Raw genomic sequence first — 13,019 nt, forward strand, 5'->3', positions numbered from 1 at the left:
CTTGACATCCAAAGCAAAGTAGATACTCTAGATCTAAACCAAACATTTTATCATGGGGGAACCAACAAAGGACAATCGAGCTCTTATCAAATTACTGCAAAGACCATTCACAGGTAAGGGTTAATACTTGCTACTATAACTCCTGAGCCTCTTGTGAGAACCAGAAACAGTTTCGTTAGGTAGGATACTAAATGCACCAGTGTCACTACTAAAGGGGTTATACTTTCATGTATTCAGCAAGGCCAGACCTCACATTTTTACCATGATAGAGCAAAGACAACAATAAAAGCCATTACTGCCCTGGGTGGATGTTTAATGTCTCAGTCTTCGAGTAATGAACAAACCTTACTCTGAAAGCTCTATTTCTTATATTAACCATAAGATCATGTCCTAGAATATTGAAGAACATGATGCAAAAATGAGGGCTATGATTGTAATGATTTTATTGCAGATTGTGATCTGATGTTTTCTGGGGAGACTTGGGTATTAAAATCTCTTATGAAGGATGGTAGTTCTACTATGTTTAAGAACTATTAAAGAACCACTGGGCAGACCTTCAATTGGGGTTATCACTTTGATTAATAAAGCTATTTTTAGACAACACACTTAAATATTAACAGTCTAGATTATCATTGTTCTTCTTTGTCTGGCCAAACATTTAATATTATTAGGAAGAGAAGGAAATTGTTCCCCTACTGTTTACCTATGTGTTGGCATGCTAATAAGTTCCATGCATCATGAAAGACAGGAAGCAAATCTGTTGCCAGTTCTAGCAATATAATACAAGATGTCAATTGATAGACAATCTTGTGATACGAAGATAACAGGTAAGTAAGTGGTGGCCTAAGGGAGGACCAGTCCATCACAGAATAGTACAGTGGTGCCAAGGCTCCATAGGAAATTGTGCTCGTAGTTCATGTGCAAAGTGGTATAGCCAGCAGGCCAAAATAATGAATGAATGAGGAATACAGTGACAGTTCTTGCAAGGGATTTTCTATGTGCAAATTGATTTAAAACAGCATGGACACACCTAACTAATGGTAAAAAAAAACACTATTGATGAGCATGTCTCCACATGATTGCTGCATAAGAATTGTGCACTTGAAAGTCGATAAACATGACACTACCTTCAAACAAGTCCTAACGCTGAGTGCTAGAGGACTCACTTGAGTCTCATGTATTCTCATATGGTGTTGGAGTGTGTGCCTGTTTGCATCACTCTAGAAGAAAAGTTCCTTCTCACAAAAAATAATGGAGTCCAGACTCCCCTCAAGTCTTTTGTTTATGCATGTTCTCATCAATTTAAAATCCAAACACCTCAATAGACTCACCTTGGCCTATGACAATGTGTACCAGTCCAGGGAATAAAGTCCCTACTCAAAAAAAAAGAATGCACATTCCTACAAGAATTGTGACAGTTGTGTCTCCATGTATGTACACAATACAGTGTGTGAGAGATTACATGGAGGGATTAATTTTCCCCTTTGCTAAGAAATGTGATTACCTTGTCAAATCAGTTACTGCACAGCACAGACAAATAAGGCAATGGACAATAATAAGAGTGACTCACCTAGTGTCAATTTGAACAGTGCATGTCTGACTTTTTTAATGCAAGGGAATATATTTCCAATAAGATGCCAAACAATGTATCTTATTTAGAGGAGTATGCAGAATCAGGCAATAAAATAGGCAACAGAGGGACCAATATCAAGATTCAGTAGATGGGTGCAAAACACAGAAAGGGCAGGAAGGTAGGATAATTAATCCCCCCAAAAAAGAGGGATGTAGCTCAGGTCCTGGACCAAAATTACTTAAGTATACATAAACTATTGAGCAAAGATGAATCTGATTCAGTTACACTTAAAATGAATACTTTTGAAGTTTCACCTAATAATTCATCTGATGTGCCCCTTAGTAAAGACATAATACAGGTTAAACCATGATGAAAATAGAAGCTGATTTGCCAAAATTTGTGTGGAAACTGGAACTTAAACAGACATTTCTCTACAACTACCATCCAATTGAAGATTGGGTCCCTAACTGTGAACCAACAATACGGTACATACAAACTACTTTGACACTCCTAACTATCACTGCACATGGCAAAGACTCCCTTACATCTAAAAGCTCAGCAGCGGAAATACAGACCAGACAGGATATGAGAACAGCCTGCGGGCTTTATCCTGCATCTAAATTCACATCAAAAGTTGGAAGTCGGAGCCATCTACATCTCTTAAATAAGGTTTTGCACTTAGTTTGTGTGGACCATTGTACAAACCAAGGGAGCTCGTATTGAAATCAGGAGGGATAACCTTACGAGATCAGAGGGACATGCACTATCATCTATTAATGAGAATAACAATATTTTGTTAAAAAAGTGTACAAGGGTGGAAATATCATAGTCATGAATAAGACTGACTATGATAATGTTAAACCAGGTTATCTGATACCTCCACTATAAACATTATGCGTATGATTAATGGTAATCTCAATGGTTGGCATCAACAAGGGTTTATTACAGATGAGGCATATATGTATGTGAATGAAGAGAAATCCAGATATCAATGTCTTTACACTTTCTCTATGATGTATAAGAAGGTCTCTTCTCCACCGGGGGACCTATAATAACTGGTATCAATTCTCCAACAGAGTAATTTGCTGATGTGATTTTTAAGACCCTTTGTTGTGGGAATACTAGCATATCTACAAGGTACTCAAGTGCTCTATGGGATCAGCAATCTGTTATGGTAACTAGGTATGATCCTGGTGACTCTGGATGTTTTATCACTTCTTAAAACTTTCACTCATGAGGAGAGACTTTATGTACTCAAACATTTTCTTGACAACATCTGCAAATGTCATACCTTGCACTCACATTCTTCTGGAGATACTCATACTCACATGCTTCTCAAGATGTCTGATATATACTGACAAAACTTTATGTAACAATGTATTGCTGTTTAATGGAGAATGGAATTACCTAGAACACAAAATTGAAATGGGTTCTAGATTTGCTCCATCTTATGCTGACTAATTTATCAGCTGGTTTGATATGGAGCAGGTCCAGGGCCCCTGAGGATCACAGTGGATTGACAGTGGTTATTTTTGGGGTTGGTATAACGACAACATTCTGCTGATTTTATCTCGTTCTGTAGAACTCCTCAAAAATGTTTTAGATTCCCTCAACAGAAAAGATTTACAATATGAGTTTCAGCAATGCACCACATACTAGACAGGATTCATTTTTCAGAAATTGAAATACTTATACATAACAACTCATTACAAAGTAGAATGTAAAGTATGGAGGTGTCATGCAACTCATGCATACATGCACACAGCTCCTCTATCAAAGCACAGATCAGGGGTATCCCTGTTGGCAAAATGGTCAAAGATATACTGAATTGTAGCACAAAACTGGACTTTGTCAAGAAAATTGCTAATATGGGTATTAGGTTCCTTGCATGTGCATGTGTACATAACATAGGGAGAAGCCCATAAGAAGCATTATTAGCTCTAGCTAATCTACTCCATTCTTTAATCCTTAAAAGAGTGTTTACAAATGTAGTGGATGCAATATGTGTAAATACACCTTGAATGGCAAGAAACACTTCCAGTACAATTCCAGAACAAAATTAAAATTAACAAGTTCATTACCTGTAGTTCTAAATATATACTGTATGTCCTGGTGTGTGCCCCTGAAAATATTTAAGTAGGAAGCACTATTTGGCCACTAAAGGGAACTAAAAGGAAGAATAAGTGAACATTTTAAGACTGTAAAGTAAAGAGAGGCACAGAGGAAAGTACACTAACCAGAGGTGGATTGCTGCTTGATTGGAGTCTGCTTTGGTATAAATTTGAGCTTCACAAGTGCTGTGAAAGTATTAGCCTTGTTCATACTGTTAGCAAAATTCTTTCATCTAATTGGCTGATTCTTTCCTGTTTACGTTGAGCAGCCAAGGTTTAGTTTTTTATTTCTGTGCATTTGGTGATAGGAAAGTCAGAATATCTTTCTCCCATTCACGGAAATGCTGTGCTGCAAATGGATAGCCAGCTAAGGAACCACAATAAGATTGTTGAGATGTCACTACAGAGTTGTGCTTGATTGCTTGGCTGCTGTCAAAGTTGTGCTGTGATGGGTTGATGTTTAGCATAGCCATGCTGAGATTGGTTGTTACTGTTTACCTGTTTCGTGATTATTTTGAGTGAGAACAATGAATGGTGCATTGAAAAAGTCCAATGCTCCCAGTGCACCTGTTATGGAGAGAGAGGAGATTCCTCCTGAGGGCGCACCTAAGTATGAGACGTTGACAGATCTTGGACTCCATAAATATTCCTGGATATGAGACTGGCATCAGTATACTTCTGGTGGTAAGGACTTACAATTTTCTTTAGGGGGTACCTTTAATATTAAAATGTTAGATTTCCCAAAACATACAATGATTGAGAGAAAGCCACTACATAGACCACCAGAACTTAAACCGCTGAATAAATGGCATTGAATGGCACAAAGGGAGAGAAAAAGAAAATTAAGAAATAGCTTAAGAGTTCATTTATTCAGTGGTTAGAAACCAAATACTGTATTCAGGAAATATCTTGGGGAGAGGATATGTTACTATGAGACAGGGTTTTTCCTGCATTAATCCAAAAGACACGGGAAAGAAAGAAAACTGATGAATCTGAGGGTGACAGAAACAGGACAAAGAAGAAGATTCAGATGAAGAGGATAACTTTCTAAATGACCTTTTGGATTTTATCCCTTCTTCATATATAGAGAGGATGTAGACAATGGCGTTTAGACTGCTAGACACTGACATAGTTGCAGCAGGTAAACTGGGTACGAATGCACTGGGTTGAACTTGTGAGTATAAATAAATGCAACTGCTCCAACTGAGAATACACTGATAGATTTACTGAGTAGTAGCAGACATACTGCTGACTCTAATGCTGCATGTACTGCTCTCTCTACTTCTATGCCTGCCGCTATGTATACTGGTGCCTTTGCAGTGCCTTCTACATTACCTAGATGAGATAGAGAGACTAATATTGCACCCCTAAAAATTGAGTTTGGAGACATATTACAGGAAACAATTGACAAAAAGATTAATGGCAAATAATGTGGATGAAATGAGATACCTAATCAGAGAAGTGGTAAGGTGTTCAAAGGAAGCACATAATAATTCTGCTGATTTAGATAAGGAACATGAAGTTGATATAAGTATGAAATAGAATTTACAGAGACATTAGAGAATTGATTTACATGAACCACAAAGAGTGGCTATAGGTAAAGCAACTTTAGTTGAGCATACTACAGATCGGAGAGATTTGAAACTTAGTAAGCAAAAAATACTGAGACAGGCAAAAAAGCAAAAGTGATTATTAGTGATTTGGAAATAGAAGAGGTGGCAGAATATCCTTCAAAGGAAGTGCATGGAGGTAATGCGCCTTGGACTAGGGATGATCTCTATGCCTTTAAGGCAGATTTTACAAAACTGAGAGAGGATCTTGACAGATGTTATAAGACAAATTATAGATTGGTGACAATTTTAAAGATGCTTTGGATTGATTTAGATACATTATTTTGAGATGTTTTTACTAGTGACTTATGGAAGGAGTGCAACTCTGCTGTTACATGGCCCACTGTAGAACCAGCTAGCTTTCAGCCTAACAATGTTCCCGCTGAGGTAAATATGGAAACAAAAATAAGCCGTGATCGAGCATCTAAAAAAGAAGGTGATTGATAAGCAAGTAAACTGGTCAAAGTTAATGAGAGCTACACAAGAGCCGAGAGAGTTGGTTCATGCTTACTATGAAAGGCTTTTGCAGATTTATTGCAAGTAGAGTGGCACTGAAGAACTCAAAAAAGAGGCTGGTAGCAAATTTGTATCAGATTTTGTTTTGGAATTGATTTTGGAGCTTATTTTTCATATTCAGCAGAGTGTGATGTGTTGGAAGACAAAAATACTGACAAGAATCTGAACTATGCCAAGACTGTACAGATGAAGGTGATTCAGAGAAAAAACAGAAACCAGGTAATGGGTTCTGATTCAGAATTTGTGAAGCCCCAGAATTCTGGAATGAATGGAACATAGGGGATGCAAGAAGTAGGGACGGGAAATTAGATGGTGCAGACACCAAGTTGAGGTAGAGGATATGTAAATAACGCTGGAAGAAATTTGAATATTATTTTGCTGAAGAACTGTACACTTTGTCAAATCTATGATAACACTGGACATTGGAAGCATGAATGTAGACAGAGTCCAGAATTATTTGGTTCTCTACATGCAGCAAATTATAATTCAATTGTGATGGAAAATGTTACCCCAGTCCAACAGACTCATCACAATCAAGAATATGCCCATAGCTCCAATGTTGTAGCAAAACATGAGAAACAAGATGCCATACAATCAAGGGTACCAACAGAATCCATCGATTCTGAGCAATGATTTCCTCTGGTTTGACCAGAGACAAATTCACAGTGAAAGGGCCTGAAAGGGGAGGAGGATTGCATGCTTGGCTCAGTTCTAGAGGTACACAAGAGTGGCCCATATGTAGACGGTGAGTTGAGTAGTCATTGTTTAGCATTTTTTTTATCAAAACTGGCTCTACAGTACATTCTGTGGAGGTTCCAAATTTACCCCTTTAGGGATAGGAGGTCCGAGTTGTAAGCATTAGCAATAAACAGATTAACCAGGTTATGGCAGATGTCCCAATTAAAATAGGATCAATGGAAAACAGTCACCAGTTCACATCAAGTGATTCAAGTCTGTTAATTTACTTGGCAGGCATAGTTTTGCAAGATTAACTGTTACTGTATACCAGAAGGAGTTACGAATGAAGCTCAAGATAAAGATTTAATTTCAAAACAAATCACAGCATTCAATAGTTCACCTTTTTCTAGTTCTTAGATTACCTACGTGTGGATTTAGGACATACTGTAAAAATGTATGGGATTTCACAGGAAAAGCAATAGGACTAGAAAACAAAGTGCAATGCGAGTTAGAATACAGGTTAAACTGAATGTCCTTAATCTCAGAAGAAGAGAAGGAAAAAACAGAAAGAAGCCAGTCAAAGAAAAAAATAATAGTGGGTATTTTACATGTAGTGCTCGGTAGTCCTTGCAATGCCCCAGTGAGGGCATTAAAAAACTAAGTGGTAAGTAGAGGATAGCCCACCACAACAGGAAAATTGTTCAATGTTTTGTCCCATTTTGTCCAGTGGTGCCAAATTCTGTTCCATTAATATTTCAGATCCCTGCAGATGCAGAATGGTATACAGTCATTGAATTATGCCAAGAATTATTTTCCATTTCTGTCCATAAGGATAGTCAATATCTTTTCCCATTTCGTTTCCAAAATAAAGTCGACATTTCATGTTGAATCCCACAGGAGTATACTTAAAGTCCCCTGATTTTTTTTATCAGATCCTAAAAAACTGATTTGGAGAATTTGCAGCTAACCTATAACTCTGTCTTAATCCAATACATTAATAACCTATTGGTAGTATCAAGGACAAAAGAAGAGTGCAAACTAGATACAATTGCACTCCTAAATCATCTTACTTACTGACAATGGTCACAGGGCATCATTTGCAAAGATGCAGTATTGTGAAACAGGAGTCATTTATCTTGGTCATCACACTGAGAAAGGGGCAAGGAATGTCTCAAGAGAACATGCTTCTGTAATCCTGAAAATGAATCCTCCAACTACCCAGAGGGAGGTGAAGACCTTTCTAGGATTAGTTGCTACTGTTATCTGTGGAGGCCAAACATTTCTCTGAAGGCAAAACCTTCAATAAGGCGCACTTACAGTGATATGAAGGATCTTGTACCATATAATGAGGAATGGAAGAAGGTCAAGAATTAAAAGAAAATGTATGTAGTGCACCTGCCATCAGAATGCATGATTATCACAAGATGTGTTATCCTTTTCTGCCATAAGAAAATGTAGTGATCATTTACAATGCTTGCTCAAAAACATAAAATTATAATGAACCATGTTGCTGCTTTTCTGCTACAGTACAGCCAGTAGCTGTAGCTCTTCGTGGTTGTTTGAAGGCAGTTACAGTGGGTTTCCTTGCAATAGAACAGACTGAGGGAATTGTTATGGGTCATACACTAATAGTGTTTGTCTCTTATTCAGTTAAAATTTTGTTTATCCCCACCAGAACTCAACATTTGACAAACAGCCACCTCACAAGACATGAGTAGACAAAATCCCTGGCTAAGAACGCTTCAATAAGAAGGTGCAATACCTTAAACCCTGCAACACTGCTGCCGATAGATAATGATAAAGAGGATGATGAGGACCCAGACCATGATTGTGTTAATGAGACCGAATTGTGTACCAAGCCAAGACCAGATATTAAATATTTTCCTCTTGAGATGGCTGATCTGACTTTGATTGTAGGTGATTATTGAGAGCATTAAGTTCCTTTTCTTTATACTTAGCACTCTGGCTGACGGTTGTCTAGCCTTTTCGGACCCTTTTTGTTACTTTAATTTGCTCTTTTTTTTAAACTTTTTTAAACTTTCTGTATCTGTTCCTGGTAGCCCCCAAGACTGTCTGGACTTCACCTATATGCTTTATGTTCTTTTACTGTGTTAGCTTGTTTTGGTAGTCAGTTTAATTTTATTTTGCCGCTTTTCTGAGGCCTGACCCACACCTGGATTAGCTGAGTGGAACTTTAGCCAGAGCCTGCTTCCCTCATGGTTCCTGCAGTCAGAATTGAGTCTCCCTGACCCTAATGGCTAATGTTGCTTTCATTGCTCTATTTCTTTTTCTTAGCCCTCTGGCTAAATGTTGCCTGGCCCTTTCAGACCCCATTTAGTATTTTAATTAGCATGTATTTGTTATTTTTCAATTTTTGTTCCTTGTAGATCCATGGCTGCCAGGACTTGTTGTTTACACTTTTATGATATTTTGGCCCTGATTCTGACCTTGGCGGACGGCGGAGGCCGTCCGCCAAGGTACCGCCGCCAAATGACCGCACCGTGGTCAGAAGACCGCGGCGGCCATTCAGACATTTCCTCTGGGCCGGCGGGCGCTCTCCAAAAGAGCGCCCGCCGGCCCAGAGGAAATGCCCATGCAACGAGGACGCCGGCTCAGAATTGAGCCGGCGTAGTTGCAGGGGTGCGACGGGTGCAGTTGCACCCGTCGCGTATTTCAGTGTCTGCAAGGCAGACACTGAAATACTTTGCGGGGCCCTCTTACGGGGGCCCCTGCAGTGCCCATGCCATTGGCATGGGCACTGCAGGGGCCCCCAGGGGCCCCGCGGCACCCCCTACCGCCATCCTGTTCATGGCGGGTTTCCCGCCATGAACAGGATGGCGGTAGGGGGTGTCTGAATCCCCAGGATTCCCCCGAGCAGCGGAAAGTCGGCGGGAGGCCGCCGACTTTCCGATTCTGACCGCGGCTGAACCGCCGCGGTCAGAATGCTCGTGGGAGCACCGCCAGCCTGTTGGCGGTGCTCCCGTGGTCGGTGGCCCTGGCGGCCACCGGCCGCCAGGGTCAGAATGACCCCCTTTGTGATAGAAATGTAATTTAATTTTATTTCATGACTTTTCTCTGGCCTGACCCCAGCCCAAAGTAGCCGAGAAGAGCTTTGGTCAGACCCTGCTTTAAGCCTGCTTACGGCAGTTAAAATGTTGCCCATAGCATGGATACACACAGTGGGCACCTCTATGGCAAGTGCATTCATACCTGTTTGACACTAGATATCAGTTCTGCTGACCTTTATCTGCATGGGCACAGGTGAGCATCACATATTCTTTCAAACAACTTTATCTCTTTAATCCAGCCACCTTGGTGGTGCAGACTCATGTCCTTTGTTCTAAGCCTTCTTCCTCCTCTTTGTAGGGTTCTTCTCTGGCTAAAAACGCAGATTCTCCTGCTCCATTTCCTGCACTCCAACTGTTACCCATCTAAAATCAAGCCCTTCCTTATGGCTCATGACCTGGCCACCACGAACATTGCCCCACTTAAACCCCTTCAACACAAGGGACATGACTCTCTTCCGATGTGGTCTACTCACTTTAGACACAGATGCTGCTACCCAAATACAGTGTCGAAATGTGGGACATATTCAAGAGGTCTACCCTGACGTGCTTCATTATAGAAAAGTGTCTTACTCTCACCTCTAATTGAGACTTGGCAATTGTCATTCCCCCAGATTACAAAATCATCAGGTTAGCTCCCCCTTCTAATACAGGAGGGGGAATCAGAATGAGCTTCACCCAGAAACCTCAGTGTGGCATTCTTGAATCCACCAGTAGTGATGACTTCAAAGTCATCCTATTTCAGATTATGATAATTGCTCTTCCCCCTATCTATAGAGCCCTCCTCTATAGGCCTCCTGGCCATTAAAGGAACTTTAGTCACATACTAGTGGACATGTTGGCTCCTATGCTATCAAATACAATTATATACTCCATTGTGGTTTCAACTTTCAATTCGACAAAAGAAAATCATGTTCTCACTATCACTGTCACAGACGACCCTGACGCCCTTGGTCTTACTGAGAAAGTCACCGGCTCCACCCATTTGGTCAGTCACATCTTAGATGTTAATTTTACCAATATGAACAGCATTACACAGTAACGCCCCCCATACCCCTGATCCGGATGGACCACTGTCTTCTCTAATTCTCTATCACTATCAGTCTTATTGCAAGAGCCCCTCTCCCTTCTTGAAGTTACCAAGGACTCTGTCTGAAGCTTGGAAGCATGTCAACAAAGACATCATGACAAGCACACTACACTTTCTGTCCTCAGAGAAATAAGTTAACATTGCCACAGCCATAAGCCATTTTGGCAAAGCTATTACAGAAGCTTGAGACAACATTGCCCCTCTCAAAGTGAAAAACAAGGCCAGGAAAACTCCCTTGTCCTTTAGATCTTGGCAGATGGAATACTCAGTCATAAAAGTGATGGATATCCTGTCCGCCGTATTACTATCTTCATAGGACATAATGGGATTGTAATATGGCAGACAAGATATCTGTCATGTTTGTGACAGAGTATTCCCTTCTTCCTAGATCTAAATCAGGCCCTCAATCTTTTCTTCTAACACAACTTTACTCACCAGCCCTCCTGCCTGCATGCTTAACCTCTTCCTCAACACTCCTACTGAATGGAAACATGCCTTCCACTACTGAAGAAACCCTTGGTGGATCCATTTGAATTAGATAATTAGACATCTAACTCACTTTTATAGTATCCCAAAGAAGTTATTAAAAAGCTGGTCAATGCCCCTTTGATGACTTATTTAAAAAAAAACACAGCTTATTGAATCCCACACAATCTGGTTTTAGAGCATCCCACAGCATTGAGACTGCCTTGCTGGCCACAACTGAGTTTATCAGATGTCCTCTAAATAAGAAAAGGCCAACCTCTCTCATCCTTCTGACCTCTGCAACATTTGACACAGTGTCCCATGCAATAATCTGCATCTGCATGGCATTGGCTTATATTTTAGGACCTTTCAATTGTTCCATAGTTTTCATATCCAATAGTTTTCAATCTGTCCTGCTCCCATTATATGTTTCTGATTGAGTCAAAATTACCTGTTGAGTCCCTCAGGGTTCCTTTCTTAGCCCGACTCTTGTCAAAACTCACTTAGCCTCTGTAAACACCATCATCAGAGCCCCTGTCTTTGATATAATCCTGTGCAGATAGCACACAATCGAGTATGGCCATTGCTGGAAATGTTGAGGAGATTCAAATTAAGGGGGTCATTACAACCCTGGCGGTCAGTGTTAAAGCGGCGGTAAAACCGTCAACAGGCCGTTGGTAAAATAAAATGGAATCACGACCGTGGCGGAAACCGCCAACATAGACAGTCACTTTAACACTCCGACCGCCACGGCAGTGTAAACAAACCGCCAACAGACAGGCAGAAGACAAGGTTCTGCCCACTGTATTACAATAGTCCAATCCACCACATTTTCCGGGGCAGATTCACCGCGAACAAAAACACGGTGGAAACAGGACTTGGAAGGGAAAACGCTCACCTCTACACACCCCAGGAGGAACCAGGATGCCATGGAACCCGAGCTCCAGATACTCCCAGCCTTTATCTTCCTGCTCCTCTACCAGGAACAACAAAGACAGCGGCGAAGACAACGGTGAGTACTGCACCTACGACACAGGGGAGGGGGGGAGGGAAAAAAGAGTGACACACACGCAAAAAAAGCAAAACACCCACCCCCACCCTCACCCACTACAACACACACACACAGGTACATGTAGATACATTACATTTACAACCCCCAACCCCCTCGGAAGAATGCAAGGACAAAAGGAAATGAGTTGAACGATTGTAATCTATTAAAAAACAGTAATAAAATATATATATATATATATATATATATATATATATATATATTTACACTATAAACAAATATATACACCAAGAATACAAGTCTAAGGTATTCCACCATCATAGTCCGTGGAACACTGATATACCCGATCAAAACGGAGAGAACACTGCTGGGGCATCAGATAGAAATACAACAGGCACCTCAGGGGGAAGGGAAGGGGTGGCACCTCAGCCGGATGAGTGCACAACGCCAGATCCACTAGGGGGCTCCATGCCCATTGATGTATCCTGGTTTGCCCACTGCTTTATCCTGGGGAGTGCAAAGCCACAGTCTCACATGTCTTTACAGTGGGAGGGTTGCCCACTGCCTTATGCTGGGGAGTGCAAAGCCACAGTCGCTCAAGTCTTTCCAGTGGGTGGGTTGCCCACTGCCTTATCCTGGGGAGTGCAAAGCCACAGTCTCTCAAGTCTTTCCAGTGGGTGGGTTGCCCACTGCTTTATCTGGGGAGTGCAAAGCCACAGTCTCACAAGTCTCTACAGTGGGTGGTGTGCCCACTGCTCCATCCTGGGGAGTGCCGAGCCACAGTCTCACAAGTCTATACAGTGGGTGGTTTGCCAACTGCTCCATCCTGGGGAGTCTCACAAGTGGATGCCTTACTCCACTGGATCTGGAGGTGGTTTTGTGCCAAGAGTGCTTCATCCTGC

This window comes from Pleurodeles waltl, chromosome 3_1 (genome assembly GCF_031143425.1).
Source record: "Pleurodeles waltl isolate 20211129_DDA chromosome 3_1, aPleWal1.hap1.20221129, whole genome shotgun sequence".
Classification (NCBI taxonomy): Eukaryota; Metazoa; Chordata; class Amphibia; order Caudata; family Salamandridae; genus Pleurodeles; species Pleurodeles waltl.